Source organism: Eufriesea mexicana, unplaced genomic scaffold (assembly GCF_001483705.2).
Source record: "Eufriesea mexicana isolate 0111107269 unplaced genomic scaffold, ASM148370v2 scaffold7107, whole genome shotgun sequence".
Lineage (NCBI taxonomy): Eukaryota > Metazoa > Arthropoda > Insecta > Hymenoptera > Apidae > Eufriesea > Eufriesea mexicana.
Genome location: NW_016914943.1, coordinates 254,478 through 274,236, shown reverse-complemented (window position 1 = coordinate 274,236; position 19,759 = coordinate 254,478).

Here is a 19,759-nt window from a genome sequence, read left to right as displayed (position 1 = left end):
GGAACTCAATAAATACAACAAATACAAAATACAAACGGAAAAATGAAACAAAAGTTTCGTTATTTTCTGCAACATTATTTCACAGGTCGACACCCTTTCGTTTCTCCGCTTCAATGTGACGTTTGTCGAGAGGCAGGTAAGATCAGATCATGGGTAAGAACAAATATTAAATGCGGTCAAGGAACTGGAAGTAATCGAGAAAGACGATGAGTCTCGTAAGCTGTAAACTGTCTCATAAAATATGATATGACAATGTGAGCAACGTGCTGGATAATACCTCGTATCTACCTTTCCAACGTCGTAAACTGTATCTTCCTTAACGTAACGATTCTACGAATCCCTTTTGTCGATCGAAAATATCCACGAGTGTATTTCGTACTTTCCTGTTGAACGAAAACAAACTATTAAAATCGTGATACTTTATGAGACAGACAGATACCTACTTTTTCCTTTTGTTTTCGATCGTTCCATCCTTACGTTGTAGCTTCTCTGATATATGATTTGTACGAATACACGGGTGTAGCTGAAACGATAATACGATAGTCAATGCTCGAATGGGGTCAGGGGCCCCAAAGTATCATATGTCATAAATACCGAGATTCCTGAGAATTCGAGTCTTCAAACCATGCTTCTATGTTTCAAGCGAAAGCTGTTAGATAGGATCGAGAACAGAGATTGTTTGTAAACACTACTTAGTATGCTCTGCTTAACGCGGTGTATTCGTAGTCTAGTTTGGCGATAGGCTTGGTTAGTTTATGCATATGGTGGCGCCACGTACAGTGAATTTTGTATAATAATACGGTATTATACGAATATCGTCGATAAATGTTTTAATTTATCCATCGATTATTTCGGTCTATAATATCATATTATTTAAGGTTGCTCCGTGCAAACTGAGATTTATACCATCTTATACGGGTGATTTTTAGTGTTTTTTATGAACCCAATAAACCATAGTTATTGCAATTTTTGCAACACAGTGAACGGTGAACGTGCTATAATATGTTGTGATAGGTTTGACCAAATTGATTAACTTCATGTTTTTTTCTTTTTTTTCTTACCTTTGATACCAAAGCAGTTGATTGGTGCTTACTTTTTCATATTCGAAATAAATTTCTGTTTCTTGTTTTATGAAGTTAATCGATTCGGTACTCAAAATGGACGATTCAAGCGGCAAATGAGCAAGTAGTAATTTAAGAAAACAAGATCCAATATATTATACTACCAAGACCTGATACTGAGGTAATTCTCAACTGTTATAAAATGTTTTTTAGTTCTATTAATAACAAAAAATTGGAAAATATGTATTTTTCAATTAATCGTCTGCGTTTTATAATTATAATTAACATATGGAACATTATTTGTAACACTAATACAGGGAAATGAACAAGTATTTTTAAAGATATGTTTCAATGTTGGCATCAGATCATAAATTATGGGGTTTCGTGAAACCTAGAAGGTAACATGTGCATTGCAGTATTGGAGAAACGTCACTTTCAGTTTGTTTCTTCACAAGACTACTTACTTTGATGGTAATCACTAACTCTTAAAACTGTGACCTAGAAAACTCCTGTAAACGTAGTCTCATTGTTTTAAGATTACATCATGTTCTATTTGATTATTCCTATTTATTAAAATCCCTACTAACAAAAATTCAATTTATTAATTTCTTCCAAAATATATTTTACTATACAACTATACAAAATTTTAGATGATGAAACTTTTGCAATAATATTAAAAATTATCCAATATCACAACTATTCAAAGTGTATATACTTGAATCAACAAATTATTTATTAAATATCTTCATTTACAAAATTGTAATACACTATTAGAATTAATATTAGACTCTTGCGCTATAATTTAAATATACGAAATTGTGTTGTGTACATTGAGAAAGTATTATAAGTAGACAGTCACTGCATAAATGTGTCCCGTTTAAGTGTATGCTCGTGAAATATCTCACAAGTGATTGAGGTTATGAGAAAAATGTTTTTACGAAAGTTGTTTGATATGATGAGATAAATTGTAAAGTATTAATAATTCTTTTATGGCTGCAGTGCTAAAGAAGATTTTGAGGTTATAATAATTTTTTAAATGGAATAACTTTTTAATCGTAATATTCTAGAAAATTTCGACAAATTCAGCGACTACACTCAAACAGAACGCACTATACGTAGTGTGTATAAATTGTTATAAAGGAAATATCATATTTCATTTTATGATTTACATATTTTGTAAATGTTAGAGCATATTGAACATAATTTTAATCGCATAACGATCTAGACTCGTTATTATAAAACAAGAATCGTGTCGATAATATTAAAAGAAGTAAAATCTTATCGGAGAAATTGCAAAATAATTCATCGATCATTTTCAAGCGACTCCATTAGCGTGAATGTAACGTAAGCACTTTCTATCACGTTTGTTTGTTGAGTGAGCATTCTCGTGCGAATTATAAGGAAGAAAAGACAAGGAAGGTGCTTCCTCTGTTTGTTTTAACAGACAAAAGCACGTTGCTCGAGAATGTAGGTAGAGGGGGTGTTGCCCTGTCCTTATTCTGGACAGACAGAAAGACAACCTAGAATTAACCCATTCCGTTTCCCCATCATGATTACACTTCGATTCAGGATAGCCGCCATTTTGTGCTTAGAAATTGAATAGAGGTGTCCAGGAAACGCGGCCATGCTACTCGGTTCTTTGCTGACGCGTATTTTAACAAGTAAACCACTTTGAAAGAATCTAGTCTCATTATCCTGACACGCGTATCCGTTCTCCGTTTCCCTTTTCGTTTCCTGCGTTATTTTCATGACACTCGAGCCGTTTTCGCTTGGTCGAAATACGGCTTAATTTTCGGTTCCAAGTGGCGGAGGTATCAAGACAAACTGTTTTTACTGCACCTGTACAGTCCGGGGGCTGACTTTAGTGAAGGATGAGAAATTTATGTTAATTATAAACGTTAATAACTGTCGATATATCTTACTGTCGTGTGAGATTTATATATTTTTTTTTAAATATTTGGTAGTCTTGAAAGATGAGAGATGTAGGATATTACTAAGTTTTGTAAAAATATTATACACTGAATAGAAATTTTTTGTTCTTTATCGTAGAATAACATAGCATGTAGCGTTTGTAGTAAATTGTATTTTATCGTGAAATTTTGTTGATTTAAAAGAACAATGGTTATTAATAAATTTAGAGAATTTGAAATATATATGTGATCAGAAATAAAATAAAAGGTGTAATATGAAGATTTATTTTTAATAAGGCTAAATATGCAACAAATCACATATTATTTCTACTTCCACCTACAGATTTTCCAATTTTTAAATTATTGTAATTAAATAGAATATATAACAATATTAAAATAAGATATTAACGTAAACAAATTGCAATTGATTACCACTCATTTTATATACGAGAAACAATTTTTTAAAAATAAATAATACTTATCTATATATTAATAATTCAAAGTTCATTACAAATCTTTGAAATTTGTAGGAATCATAATAAAAAGGATTTGAAAGAGTTGTAAAATAAATATAATAAGTAAAATGAAATTATGTTTCTTCCTTTGTAATGCAACTCACATAATATTATACTTTATAAAAACATACTACATTTAATGAATTCAAAGTACAAATTGAATCTTAAAATATTAATTTCGTTTCAAAAACGATAATTTTTATTACAATTACAAGTGATAATCATATATTAATCAGAATAGTTTGAAATTTGAATGTGTATACTTCATAGAGTAATATCTATTATATCTCTTCAGTTTAAACTCGCATTAATTTCTAAAATATTAATTTCGTCTAAGAAACTTAAAATATTTTCAATTAGAATAATTTAAATGCATCACACAATTAGCAATTTTCATACAAATCTCATGGTATAAGAATTTCACCTTCATAATTATAGGATAGATACTAATTTTCTCAAAACTATCATAACAAACTTAAAATATCATTCAGCAACTATTCAGAAAGTTATTATTATAATTCATTTCCTTTCAACAAAAATAACAAAAATAGGATAATATCCATGTCCAACGTTTTTTAAATAATATTAAGTATTTCCATAGTATTTAATCCATAATTCCTAATCTCAATCTCCCTTACTTCGTTTGATAATTTTCATAATTTCAAAATCCAAATTCAAATTCTCCATTAAAATTCCCCACAGAAAGTTATTTTTCATCGCCATAAGAGAGCCAAATCCACGCCTATCGTTATCAAACAGAAAGCCCAAGGTGTAAGAATCCGAGTATTAATTCGTCACCCGAAATAACGCCAGTAAAAATGATAAAGAGCGTAGTTCCATCTCGGAACTATCTCCTAATAAGTTGTCAGGTTTGAATAGCGCGCGCTATTAGTTGGCGCGTTTGTCACGCGCGCGGGTGGTCGGCCGGGCCTCGCCTCCATTTTGTCAGCGGTATATTCGAAATTAATGTTTTCTTGACACGGAAAAGCCACGAGTTGGAGTTCTTTTCACCGACGAAAGCGAGCTGGATCTCTTTGGTCGGCGAGAGGACACGGCTGCTGTGCCTTTATATGTATACGGACATGTCTGTAGGGTGCTAATGACGATCGATTATCCTGTATACCGGCGGCACCGTCTTCCTGCTGTTATACCTACACCTCCTCTTTCGCCCGTCTTCGTCCTCGATCGTGGCTTTTTGTTTGTATATACCGCAATCGCTCGAACCTATTTGTTGCGGACACCTATTAGGTCTCCGGCTAAAGGTTCTCATATTTCAGCCGATCTGGTATGAAACGGACCGGTACGACGAGTTCCATGCACGGTCAACCTGACTACGAAGAGCAAGGAATGGAGGAACGAGGAACAAACGGACTCGTAATTTTCGATCAAACCAAGTGTCTTTCGTGCACAGAATGGGTCACTTGCTCGGAGACTGTGGTATCGAGGTTTGTGTATACTTGTGATTTATGTTTATAGCGTTTTACGAAGAAGTTGATTTATGATTTGGTTCTTTGGTGGGCTGAGATTGTTAGTCGTGGATATTATATTTAAATGAAAAAATATTATATATTTATTAAACAATATTATATCTCAGGGTAAAAATTATTTAAGAAAAATATAACTTATTTCGTTTACATTTTCTCACGTCACTTGTACTCGCGTTGGTCTGAATCATTTCTAAATTGTAACTCACCTATCTAAGTAGATACTCTCTCATTTGTTCTCTTTTCTTTTATACATCATATGAATATACACAGTGTATATCACACTTCATTCGTTACACGCATACTCGATCCACTGATTCTTTCTTACAAACATTATTTATTTTACATTATTGTATATATATTAACCCTTTACACTCGAGAGGTGACTCTCAGTCACCGTTTGCTTCAATGCTATAACTCAAATAACGAATGATGATAATTATATTAACAACTACGCGCGAAATATCGAAATAAAATAATTCTATTCGTTCATTTCTCACACAAATGCACGATTTTCTTTTTTTATTTTGGCATAAAGAGTATCAGCGAGCTTATGAAAATCTAAGAAAAGCTTCGAATTGCTGTTTACGAAGAAAAAGTCTTCGAGTCCAATGGATTAGGAAAGGTATCGAATAATGATAAGATGATTAAAATCAACAGTACCAATTCCACGTGTAACGTGGTAGGAAATGCAATTGATTGTTCAAATTATTATCCCTGTGCACTGGAAAATTTCCTCGTTATGAAGATATAACAATTGGAAGCTTTTCTTATATTTTTCTTATCTCAGTGATACCATTTATGTTAAAATAAAAAGAGAAAATCACGTGTATTTCATTTCGATATTTCATGTGGAGTTATTTCTAATCTAGTAAAATCTCTTATTCGTTACTCAGGCTTCCAGGTATTGAAACAAACGGTGACTGACAATGGGAGTTACCTCTCTAGTGCAAAGGGTTAAAAATCTATGTCAACTATTACCACAGAGATGACTTCGTGTTTGGAGAAATAAATTTTGCAATATACAAATACATGAAATTTTAGTTTAGAAAGAGGCAGAAAATCGAAGTTGGAGAGATTGCATGATGTTATTTACTATTTGAAAAATGGTTGCTTAAGTATATGTACTTAGGTTCTTTCATTACTTTCGCTAATTATGTTATATATGATAATAGAATATTATAATAGAATCTAGTGATATGAGTAACATGATTTTTCTGTTATGTTAAATTTATGTATTATATGATAAAAGATAATCGCGATTAAAGAAATTTTTCTTGGAAACCTTGAATGATAGAAAAATTAGTTACATATTTATTAACTATTTTCTATTTAAAATATGTACTTTTCAAATACTTTTTATATAATAATTTTATGTCAATTTACTGCTTATTGTTGCTTGTTCAATTTTAAATATCTGTTTTCATGTCTTATTAATAATTTATTTCAAAATTAATTCATTTAAAGAATTTACATTTTTAATACAACTTTTTAGAAACATCTTATATTTTATATTTTTCTTAACGCTATAATATTACGAAAATTAATTATTGAAGTATTCTAAATTAATAAACTTTTTCTTCCATTTATAATATCTATTTCTATATCGTCAAAATTAGTGTAAATTAACATTTAAAGGTATTAGTAATTAATAGCAATATTTATTTGATTTGGAAAAATGCATAACGAAATTTAAAAAAGAGAATTTTATTTAATTCATTGTTATTTAATTTTATTAAACAATTTATCCGTTGTTTCTTTCAATAACTTTTTACCATTTATTGCATACCTTCCTAATTATTTTTCCAAAAAGTATCTGATCTTCATGCTCTTGTTCAAGTCAAAATATTTCTTATAGACTCTCAGTACATTCCATTCGTTATTAGTAAAAATGTTTTGTCAAAATTAGAACAAATTATTGACAATAATTATAGTCTAGTCGATAGGATGGACATAGCTGAAAATTCTAGCTAGGGTTCAACATCTTCATCTATTGTCCATTAATTTACCCTTATAATTACATTAATATATAATTACATATTTACTGGAAGGTAAGGTAAGGTAATTAATTACATTAATATATAATTATATACTAACTTGAAGTTAATAGTTACTATTAATTAATATACTATTAATACTATTAATTAATTACTAGTAATACTATTAATTAATATATTTATTAATATATAATTACCTTCTTCATTAATATATAATTACATTTCATCGGTACATAATTTACTTATCATACAATAATTATATATCATCGATATATAATTTTCTTGTCCAAAAATGATATCCTTTGTAGTGATAAATTCCAAAATTTTTTCTTCGATTATTGCATAATTTAAAAAGTAGGTATCTCGTTATAGGTTAGCTGTGCTTTTCACTATTTCCTCATCGATTTTGATGGATTTGAAGTATATTGTGAAAAGAATTATTTTAAACAATTTTATCCTTTGAAAAAATTGGCGGCTGATTCTAATTTTCGAAATATATGTAAAAGAAAATTGCTATCAAGTCGCAATTTCCCAGTTTTCGCATACTTTCAGGAAATATGTGAAATATACACACACCTATTTGAAGCAATATAAGTGTTTCATTAAATGAAGTATTTTCTTAAAAAATTGATATTCACGTGTATCATGAAAATTTCTCTGTTGCTTCTTCAATATTTCAAAAATGAAAATCGGATTCGTATTCCTTACTTTTAATATTTCAAAAATTAGAAATGCCAATTCGTGTCTCTCGACTTCCATATTTGAAAAATAAAAAATGTCGGTACATTGCAAAAATGATTTTACATAAAAATAAAAAATGCCAATTCGTGTGTCTAATTTTTAATATTTGAAAAATAAAAACTTGCAATTCGCATTTTTAAATCTTGCCTTCAATATTTGAAAAATAAAATACGTCTATACATTGCAAAAATGATTTTACATTATTCGAATGTAAATAGACGCAATGCAAAATAAGCATTAAATTCATTGTTTTTAGATTTATTTAAAACATTTTTATAATTACACATGTAAAGAAAAATTCATTCTGTACTATTTTATAGCATTTAATATTGAATAAATATATCTATTTAATATTTCGTCGTAGCACACATATCCCAAAGATTTCTCGCTGTTCATGATTTTTATCTCTACTTTAACTTCAGTTTATGAGAAGCGTTTAATCGGTGGACACGTTCGTATAGGTGTGTCCAAATAGTCCGTTATGGCTATCAGATCTCTTTGGGTTGTCAGACAATGTCCTAAAACTCGGGAGAATTAAGTCGCCTGGTCTGACAAAACACTCATAAAGTATAAAAATACCAAAATTTAAGAATACACGTATTTCAGTTTTAAAAATAAATTATATTAAACAATTTGTTACAATTATAAACAAAGTAAATTTTTTAAAAACGTAGGAAGATTTACTTCAAAAATTAAATTTCCAGAATTTTGTATTTTTTAAATAAAGATATAAGTATTACAGATTTTATTCCAGTTTTATGCAAATATAAATTGTAATTAATAAATTACAGTAAATTAAAGAATTATAAATTTATTATAAGTAATTAAAAGTATAATAAATTTTGATTGTTTTATAATAAATAATTTACAATATTAAATTACGCTATTTACAAACTTTTAAACTACTTTATTAAATTAAGTATCGAATTTTATTGAATTTTGTAAATCTAGATAATACAATCAAAATTTTAAATACTTTTACAGTTTAAATTACTTTATTTTCAAAATTATAAGCTTTGACATTACATTATTTATAAATAACAGAAATTTATTTAGAAAATTCAATAAAAATTTTATCCGTTCCAAAGTACTGTATATTATATTAAATTAATTATATTAAAATTACATTATAATAATCGTATTAAATTATATTTTTATCTTCAAGTACTATTTTTAAATACTTCTAAATTTCTAATTACTTCAATTATAAATTAATAATATTTTAATTAAATTAATTTACTTACAAATAACGTAAATTTAACTAAAAAATTCAATGAAATTTGAATATTATACGCGAAAAACGTATTAATATTGATATTAAGAAAGAAATATTAATATTATATTAAATATTAAATCGAATTTTACAATAAATTTTAATAATAAAATTTTCATAATTTTAATCAAATTTTAAAATAAATTCCACACAACTAGAGTCCAGCATATTCTCTTGAGCTTACAGTCAGTTCGGTTGTTCGGCAAACGCAAAGTTAACCTAAGCTCGAGCTGGCGTGGCAATCGCGTGGCGAATCGATGAAACGCATCGAAACGGATTGTGCGAAATAAAATGTTTCTTTCCGTTGCAAAGAATTCGGGAAGCGTACCGCTGTAGGTACACCTTGATACCTGACGTCTCTAAGCGGATTACGTATTACCCGCGAATTCGAGGAGAAGACAAAATGGTTCGTCTTCTCAAGCCTAAAACTTAAGGAGATTAAAAGTTAACCCTGTCCCGTTCTCCATCGCCGTGAGACTTAAAGTAGATTAGCGGTAAGTTCGGTATAACATTACCTTGGCTCTCGCTGATCCTGTTACATCCTGCCTGGAATTAAAAATATTGTCATCCTGCGGGATTATACCCACGGATAATATCTCAGGCCTTGTCAAACATAAATGAAAGTTTCGTCGAATCTCACTCGCAGCTTGACACTCGTAACGGTAGTCGCGCCATCTACCTATCTTCTTACGTGTTGCTTATAAAATTCTAACTTGCAATTAGTAACTTAAGTAAGATAGGAGTCCTTGATAATTATTTAGAAAATGGCAGAATTTTCATGAATTTTGACGATTTTTAAGTATATTGTAAAAATTAGTATTTTAAATAATATTATATTTTCTTTATACAACATTTAATTTGGTTTTTGGTTTTTGAGATATTGGCAGGAGACTGTAGGTAGTAATTTATATCCTGTTTGGAATTGAAAATATTGTCATTCTGGGGGATTATGCCAAGAGGTAACATATCAGATCTTAACTCTTCCAGGAGTAAGCGTTTCGGCAGTCTTAAGTTGCGATTTAACTCACTAGCGCCACCACGGCTCATATCTGCGGTAAATGTCGTTAATATCGTGTATGTCGTTGAATTATTTTTTAATTTTACTGATATGATCTTGGAATTTTCTGCTTATTACGTGTGTCATATTGTTTACACAATATTGCTTTCACAAATTTCATAATTAATAACGATAATCGCGCCATTATATAACAAAATTGTATTGAGTAACTCTAGTAACTTAACACATCTGCAAATGACAGTTTTACTGAGATTCTGAAACAGAAGTCTCGAGGAATTGTGATTGATGCAAGACAGAGACAAGAATTGAGAAATTTCCTTTCAAATATCTCGTATAATTTGTATCGTTTAGATCAATTAATATTAATTGAAATGCATACAGTCAATTTTTCTTATAGTCACTGATGACTAATACCATGGTCTTATTTTATTATTACGTTAGTAGTCGCTAATGAATTATGTATGCTTGGAATCTTCGATAATTATTTAGAAAATGGATGATTTCGTTTTTAAATATACTGTGAGAATCTACATTTTGAATACATTTTTTTTTAAATAATATAATATAGATACTTTCTTTTAGTTTTCGAGATATTGGTAAGAAACTTTCATTATTATACGTTCAATTATGTCCATATGTGTGTATCTTTGATCGTTAGATCCTTATCGTTGGATCCATTCACATACTGATTAATGGTTTAATGTCATTAATACTACGAACCATATATATGATTTTTATAATTAATATAACAATATAAAATTTGTATTTCATATCAATAAGTGCCATTTAGAATATAAAATAGTTTGCAATTTAAATATTTGCATTAGTTTAATATTTTTTTTCTATATTTCTCATTTATTTATTTTTTCTATTTCCTGATTTAAAAAAGTAAACTGAAATATAACAATAACCATACGAATATAATGAATGCTTTGTTTTTGACTAAAACTTCCAAAAAATTAAATGTCATTAATGTCCATTATTCCATTCTCTAAATATTGTATAATTTAAAAAATAAATGTACGATGTTTAAAATATATTTTATCTTCAGTTGAAGTATAAAAATATGACATTTAATTTTAACAAGTTCATGAATTTCTTCTTTATATTTCCTATTTATTTATTGAAATTCTCTTATCGAACCAAATAAACCAGAAACATGAGTCAAACATATTAGTATCGAATCAAAAATCTTTCCTAACTATTCTACTTATTTAATTTTCTAAATATTAACGTAACTTTTAATAACAATTATTTATTATAAACGTATACATTTTGCTTAAACTATATTTTATTTTTACATAGAATATATTAAATAAAGTATTCCACTTAATTCTTATTTTTACTTTCACCAAAGATATCTAATATAAGAATATAGTTATAAGAATGTAGTTATATTCTGAACAATAAATTGATTAATAATATTTCGTTTATTTTATTATATTGTAGATTAACGGCTACATCTATACTATAGTGAATAGATTTAATATTATTTAATTTACATTAAATTAATAGATTTGACGATGCTTGATCCATTTAATATAATATATAAGAATATAGTTATACTATATTGTACACAGTAAATAGATTAATAATATTTGATTGAATTTATTACATTGTAGATAAATGACTACATCTATACTATAGTGAATAGATTTAATATTATTTAATTCATATTAAATTAATGGATTTGACGATGCTTGATCCATTTAATATAATATATAAGAATATATATATATACTATATTGTATACAGTAAATAAATTAGTAATATTTTATTTATTCTATTATATTGTAAATAAACGGCTACTTCTATACTATACAGAATAGGTTTAATATTATTTAATTCACATTAAATTAATAGATTTCACGATTCTTGATCTATTTATTGTAATATATAAAAATATATAGTATAATATATTATGTAATTTATAATAATATATTATTATACTATATTGTATATAGTAATTACATTAACATTAATTGATTAATTTTATTATATTGTAGATGAATGTCTGCATGTATACTCTAGTGAATAGATTTAATATTAATTAATTTACATTAAATTAATAGATTTGACGATGCTTGATCCATATACTTCAATATAGTTATACTATACTTTATACAATCAATAGATTAATAATATGTGATTAATTTTATTATATCGTAGATGAACGGCTACATCTACACTATAATAAATAGATCTAATATTCTTTAATATACATTAAATTAATATATTTATAATTCCAATAGAAATGTAATTTCTTCCTCATTTATTTCCCATTCACTTATTAAAATATTTCCGATTAGAAGGGGAATACACTGAAACGATGACAGTAATTATCCAATAACAGCTTTGCTTTCAATTAAAATTTTTGAAGAGTCAGTCCAACGTCAGGATAGCGTGAGGAAGGAATTCGGTCGTATTAACGGATAATCATTGGTTGAACGAGCGTCCATCGCTAACTACAATGCGTGCCAACTGCTCCACTGTATCAGAAAGTGTAATTGTTTTGGTTCTTAGAGATGCCGTCCATTTGTCGTGCAACAACCACCTGTCAAACGTTCGATGGTACCTGCTACCTAACTGTAACTTAATCATAGCTCAACTCTCCTCGCTCGAATTCATTTTCTTTTCTTCCTCCCTTCTCGTCCTAATGATTCTTCGGATATTTATACCAGCAACAACGATTCGTCATTCCCTCTGAGAGCATAACGATCTCGAACCTCCTGTGTGCACCACGTATACCACTAAATCTGGACGATATTGCATATAACAAATATATTTCGTATAAAGTAACGTAGGATGCCGAAAACAGGTTTTATTTTGTCTTCGACTTACAGAAATAATGTATGTCTATGTGTTCCTTCTTTTATCAAAGGAATATCTTGTCTCACTAATTATTGGGTTGGCAACTAAGTGATTATGGATTTTGTCAATAGATGGATTTTGCACGTTCTTTTGCTTTGTCAACATTCAAGGCACCTAACTTATATTGTTTTCTTGCTGTTTAGACTTCCGCCTTTAATTTAGTTGAAAAATTATATCGATTAGTTATTTAGTTTCGTTTTTATCCCAATTTAAAAATGGAAGAACAAGACGCGCATTTGGGACATATTTTATCGTTTTATTTCCGAAAAGACAAGAACGCGTCGCAAGCACGCAAGAAGTTATGTGCCGTAAATGGGAATGAAGCCTTGAAAGAAAGACAGTGTCAAAATTGGTTTGCCAAATTTCATTCTGGTGATTTTTCACTGAAAAATGCGCAACAATCTGGTCGTCCAGTTGAAGTTGATGAGACCCATATCAAAGCCATTATCGATTCAGATCGTCATAGCATAACACGTGAGATTGCAGAGGAGCTGAATGTATCGCATACATGCATTCAAAAGAAATTAAAACGGCTTGGCTATGTCAAGAAACTCGATTTATGGATTCCTCGTTAGCTTAAGGAAATTCATTTGACGCAACGCATTAGCATCTGCGATTCGCTTCTGAAACGCAACGAAATTGATCCATTTCTGAAACGACTGATAACTAGTGACGAAAAGTGGATAGTTTATAACAACGTTAATCGGAAAAGATCGTGGGTGATGCAAGATGAACCAGCCCAGAAGACACCAAAATCTGAGATTCACCAAAAAATGTTGTATTTTCCTCCTTATTTAAAATCCGCAATCACTTAGTTGCCAACCTAATAAAAGTCAAGGAAGAAGTACTGTTCCTTAAATTTCAGCCAGAGAATCTTTCGAGTATTATCTTGGTACCATAGTAGTCAAGAGACTGATCCATCACGTTTCGTGGATCTTTTATGGAGCAGGGAACAGTGTAAGATGGGCGTACGAATACTTACCAAGCATAATGTGGGTTATCCCACGAGACGTCGCGCAAGATTGGTTACACCTCCAATTCGCGGGTGTCCATTCACTTCCGGAACCCGCCTACGGTGCCAATGCCAAAACAACTTTGACGTCATTGTTCCCCGCGATAGCGTCACTCTGATTGATGGATCTGCCTCGTCTGTCTAATCTGTCGTACGAGTCGTAGTTTTCTAGAAAAAATAACTAGAATCTAGTAAGCTTTGAGGTTAGGTTATTTTCGTACAAATTTCTTTCCAAATGTAATTAGATTGTCACAGTCCTGAAAATTGACTATACTAATTTTGAAATTCCCTTATTTAATATTAGTTTCTTTTTCAGTCAGGTTTGAAGAGAGAGAAAAGTTTGTGGGATCTAGAGGTCACTAGCATCAGATTATATTTAGTGCTTTTCTAGTTTTATTTATGAATTGTTTTCAAAATAGAATTAATTTATTGTGGTTTTGGAAATTAGCTATTTTAATATTTAAATAGCTGTGTTTAATATTTATTTTTAAAGTGAAGGTAACTTATTATAGTTTTGAAAATTAATAATGACAAGTTTTGTCATAAAACTTCGTTTTCTTCGTTAATTAATTCTTCGTTAATTAAGTTTGGACAAAACCAAAATCGAATCAAAAATTGTGTTTTTGTTAGTATTTTGAGTAATATTAATTGTAGATCTTTAAAAATAATTACCTGTTGAAAAATTTAATTTAATTTATCATGATACCTGTATTAAATAGCCTCTGCAAAATTTAGTTTTATAACTTTACTTGTTATACTTGTTATTATACTTGTGTAATTATACAATTACTGCAGTAGAATTTTCTGGAAGAAAATTAATTTTACAAATAACGTAGAAAAATTTATTTAAGAGAATAGGAATAATAACAAAATGGTAATGACATGATAATGAAAAATGATAACACAATTATAAATGTTTCACTCTCAGTACAGGTTATTTAAATATAGCATTACTCTTGTCTACTTAAACAATAAACAAAATTTGAAAAATTTTTAATGGAAAATTTACATTGAAATTAATTACATATGAAAGATTTACTTTTTCATTTACAAGCATTTAAGATTAAGAAAAGAGATATTTTATATACATAGTGAGTGATCTCACACTCCTCATTTTATTTTATTTTATATTACAACAATTAACAATAACACAATCCTTCCAATATTTTACATTACAACAATTAGTAATATCACAATCCTTGCAATATTTTATGTTATAACAATTAATAATATCACAATTCTTCCAAGATTTTACATTACAACAATTAGTAATATCACAATCCTTCCACTATTTTACATTACAACAATGAATATTACAATTCTTTCAATATTTTACATTATAACAATTAATAATATCACAATTCTTCCAATATTTTACGTTACAACAATTAATAATATCACAATCCTTCCACTATTTTACATTACAATTAATAGTATCACAATTTTTCGAATATTGTACATTGCAACTATTAACAACATAACAATCCTTACACTATTTTACTTTACAACAATGAATATTACAATTCTTTAAATATTTTACATTATAACAATTAACAATATCACAATCCTTTCACTATTTTACATTACAACAATTAATAATATCACAATTCTTCCAATATTTTACATTACAATAATTAATAATATCACAATTCTTTCAATGTTTTAAGTTACAACAATTAATAATATCACAATTCTTCCAGTATTTCACATTACAACAATTAATAACATCACAATCCTTCCACTATTTCACATTGCAACAATTACTAATATCACAATCCTTCTACTATTTTACATTACAATTAATAGTATCATATCTCACACTCCTCATTTTATTTTATTTTATATTACAACAATTAACAATAACACAATCCTTCCACTATTTTACATTGCAACAATTACTAATATCACAATCCTTCTACTATTTTACATTACAATTAATAGTATCAATTTTTCTAATATTTTACATTACAACTATTAATAACATAACAATCCTTGCACTATTTTACATTACAATTAATAGTATCAATTTTTCTAATATTTTACATTACAACTATTAATAACATAACAATCCTTGCACTATTTTACATTACAACAACTAATAATATCACAATTCTTCTAATATTTTACATTACAACAATTACTAATATCACAATCCTTTCACTATTTTACATTACAATTAATAGTATCACAATTTCTCGAATATTGTACATTACAACTATTAATAACATAACAATCCTTCCACTATTTTACATTACAACAATTAATAATATCACAATTCTTCCAATATTTTACATAATAAGCAATTAATCAAAAATCTCTCAATATTTCACACAAATTATCATTAAAATCACAGATCTCTCGACAAATTTTACAAAAATTGTAAAAATAATTCCAATTTTTCAAACAACCATTTACAATTACTCTCTGAACATGCCTATACTGTCACGAAAAAGTCAGAGTGCCCTATACCTATTGCTCCGCTTCCCATAACTTTATCCTAAAAATCTCGAGAGAATTCATCGGTATCCAGATTCATGGCAGAACTTCCCTCGGGATACCTCGGTTTTCTCGAAGAACAGGATACTCGGGGCGGAAAAGTCCAACCTCCGGAATCCTGCGCTTTTCACATCAGCCTTGTGAGCGAATTCTACCGCGAAAATGGCGCGAACGTTTGAAAAGACCGCGCTTGGCAATGATCGAAAGTGATGTATCGATTCTCGTTCGTGCCACGCGCTCGTTTCCACTCGGATCGAGACACGGTGCCAAACTTCCTTGGAAAGTTAGGCCACCTATTCGAGTTTGTTCCTTTAAATCACGTTCTCCTCCTCCATCGGTCTTACAGATATTCGAAACGTATAATCTGGATCCAAAAATCCCAAGGGTCGCATCGATCGACGAGTCAACCGCGAATTTTTCAAGTTGGAAAGTTACAGTTACAGAACGTGCTATTTTTATATTGGATTTTGAGACTTCTGCAGAGATTTTTGCAGATTATTTCATGAATTATCTTATTAATGGTTCTGGGAATTGTTTGTGCATTTTAGGTTATGTAGTATTATATTTATTAATAATTTTATATCTTGCATAAAGGAAATACTACTCATCGTAATTATAATATTATATATAATATTATACTTCGTAATTACGTATCTAATTTAATAATATGTATTAAGTAATAAATATAGTCTGATATAAATTAGTAATACAATTAAACATAAAATATATAACATGCTTATAATCTAATATAAATAAGGAATATAACTAAATGTAAAATATCTAATATATAATACAATATAATATAAATAAATGATATAAAAATTCTCATCGTAATTACAATGTTATATATAATATTGTACTTCATAATTACATATCTAATTAAATAATAAATATATTCTAATATAAATAAACAGAGCATCTAAATGTAAAATATTTAATACATAATATATAATATAAATACAGAAATACTTATCCTAATTATAATATTATACTTCACAATTACATATTTAATTAAATAATAAATATAATCTGATGGAAATAAATAATATAACTAAAAGTAAAATATATATCATACGTATGAACTAATACGAATAAATAATATAACTAAATACAGAATATATAATATATAATACGTAATATAAATAAATAACATAACCTATATAAAATTTTCAAAATCAAGTAAATGAAACTATTTATTAAAAAAAGAAATTCCATGTTATATTTAGAATAAATACTGTGGAGTTCTGCAAGAGAGATCAATTTTTCGGTTGATGTTACAATAAAAGGTACGTTTTGCTAAACTCAAAGTCAGGTAGACGAAAATTCGTGGAAACCCTTCACAGATTTATTATCGAAAAACGGTTCGACCTTCGACATCAATGGGTTACCAAATTGAACCTAAATGCAGTTCGGGTTCACGCAGGGGGAAAACGGGGAAAAAAAAGCGTAATTTCCTCGAAAAATCGGTGCAACGGATGTATCGGGTGACCTGTACACCTGAATTACGTTCTATGGGGGAAGAAAATAAATTTGAAAAAAAGGAAAAAAAAATCCGTCAAGAGGCCGGTCACCCCTTTGATTACGCGTAATGATCGACATTTGATTCCGGAATAACCGCGGATAACGTTACATCCACGGGGTAGTCGAAGAGCCCTTCAGCTTTTCCGCGGATTGATTTATGAAAGTTTCCAACTGAAATGATTTCCGTGAAATTTTTTTGCCACCGAAATTACAAAAGTTAGGCGAACAGTCGTGTTAACAATAAAGCAACGTAACGGCAAAACGGAATGGGGATTTTTTTTTAATTATACCTGACACGAAGCACCGTTGAAGCACGATTTCGTCTGTCGATTTCGATTGTCGATAATTAACGTAATTTATAGTTAATGCGACGAAAAATAATGCGTCGTGGAAGCAAAAAGTAGATGATATTAATCGAGATGTTTTATAATCCTAAGGTCAATGGACAGGTCTGGTAGTGTCAAGGACAATGATGAATAATAAAAAAGTAGAATTATGAATTTTTTATTCTATTTTATGCAATAATAAGTGATTTGTTAAGTAATTGATTTATAAATTAGTATATTATTGGTTATTTTGTAAATTAATTTGTAAAATTAATATATGTTAATAACATGTGCATTTTTGAAAAATCGAATTGTTTTTAAAGCTATATTTCAGAAAGTAATATAAAATAATATTGAATAGAGTTTTATAGAATTTTCCAAGTTTGATAATAAAATAAAGTTTGATTTTAATAATAAGTATCTTCGTTTAATTAAGATATAAGGAAATTATTAATTATATAATTACTGATAGTAATTTTATATATTTTATGTTGTTAAATAATTTATATATTACTTAGCAATTATATCAATAGCAATGAGAAATTGAGAAATTTAGAATTTTTCTGACTTCCAAATAAACTAGAAATAGGTAATATTTCATTCGAACTACTTCATTCAAGCAATTAATATTACATATCCATATATTTCTTTCTATTTATTATTTTCTATTATTCTTATTATTTTCTGCTATCCTTTTATTATTATTTTCCGTTTCTATTATTATTATTACTTTTAAATACATTATTATTATTTTCTAATATAATTGTTTCTTTCTATCATGCTTATTTTCTATTTTAATATTATCTGTTACTATTATTATAGTTACTTTCCACTATTATTATGTGTTATTTCCCATAATTAATGCCCCCCTTCTGTTATTATTGTTCAATATTAACTCCCTTTATTATTAACATTACTCTCCATTATTATTGTTATTTTCCATCAATATTGCCTCGTTCTATTATTGTTATTTTTTATCATTGTTGTTTCTTCCCTCATTAATATTATTTTTCATCAATATTGCCTCTCTCTATTGTTATTTCCTATTATTATTAATTTCTCCCCCTATTAATATTATTTTTCATAATCCTCTCGCCAATTATACTCCTCTTTCATTATTATTATCATTTTCCACCAATATTAGCCCTGTTCACTATCATCACACCCTCTCATTCCTATCATTATTTTCCCCCAAAATTAACCTTTCCTAGTCTTATTATTCCTTCGTATTATCATCATTCCTTGCCACCACAGCGCTCAAAAAATGCTCAAAAGACCTCATCAATCTCCCCAGTCCCCGTAAAACTTATCTCTCGTCGGATAATCTCGAAATTTAAACGACGTTTAACCTCGAAATTAGTTTTTATATAACCCACCCCCGCTGACGCGAGCAGTAAAGATAAGGAATAACGAGACGTGGCAGCAGTCGAACGAGGCGGGACAACGGCGTGAGAATGAGAACCCGCGCCGTGATTTAAGAAGTGTTTCGTAGAAAGGAAAAGCGGCGAAATGAAAGAAACTGGCAGAGATTTTT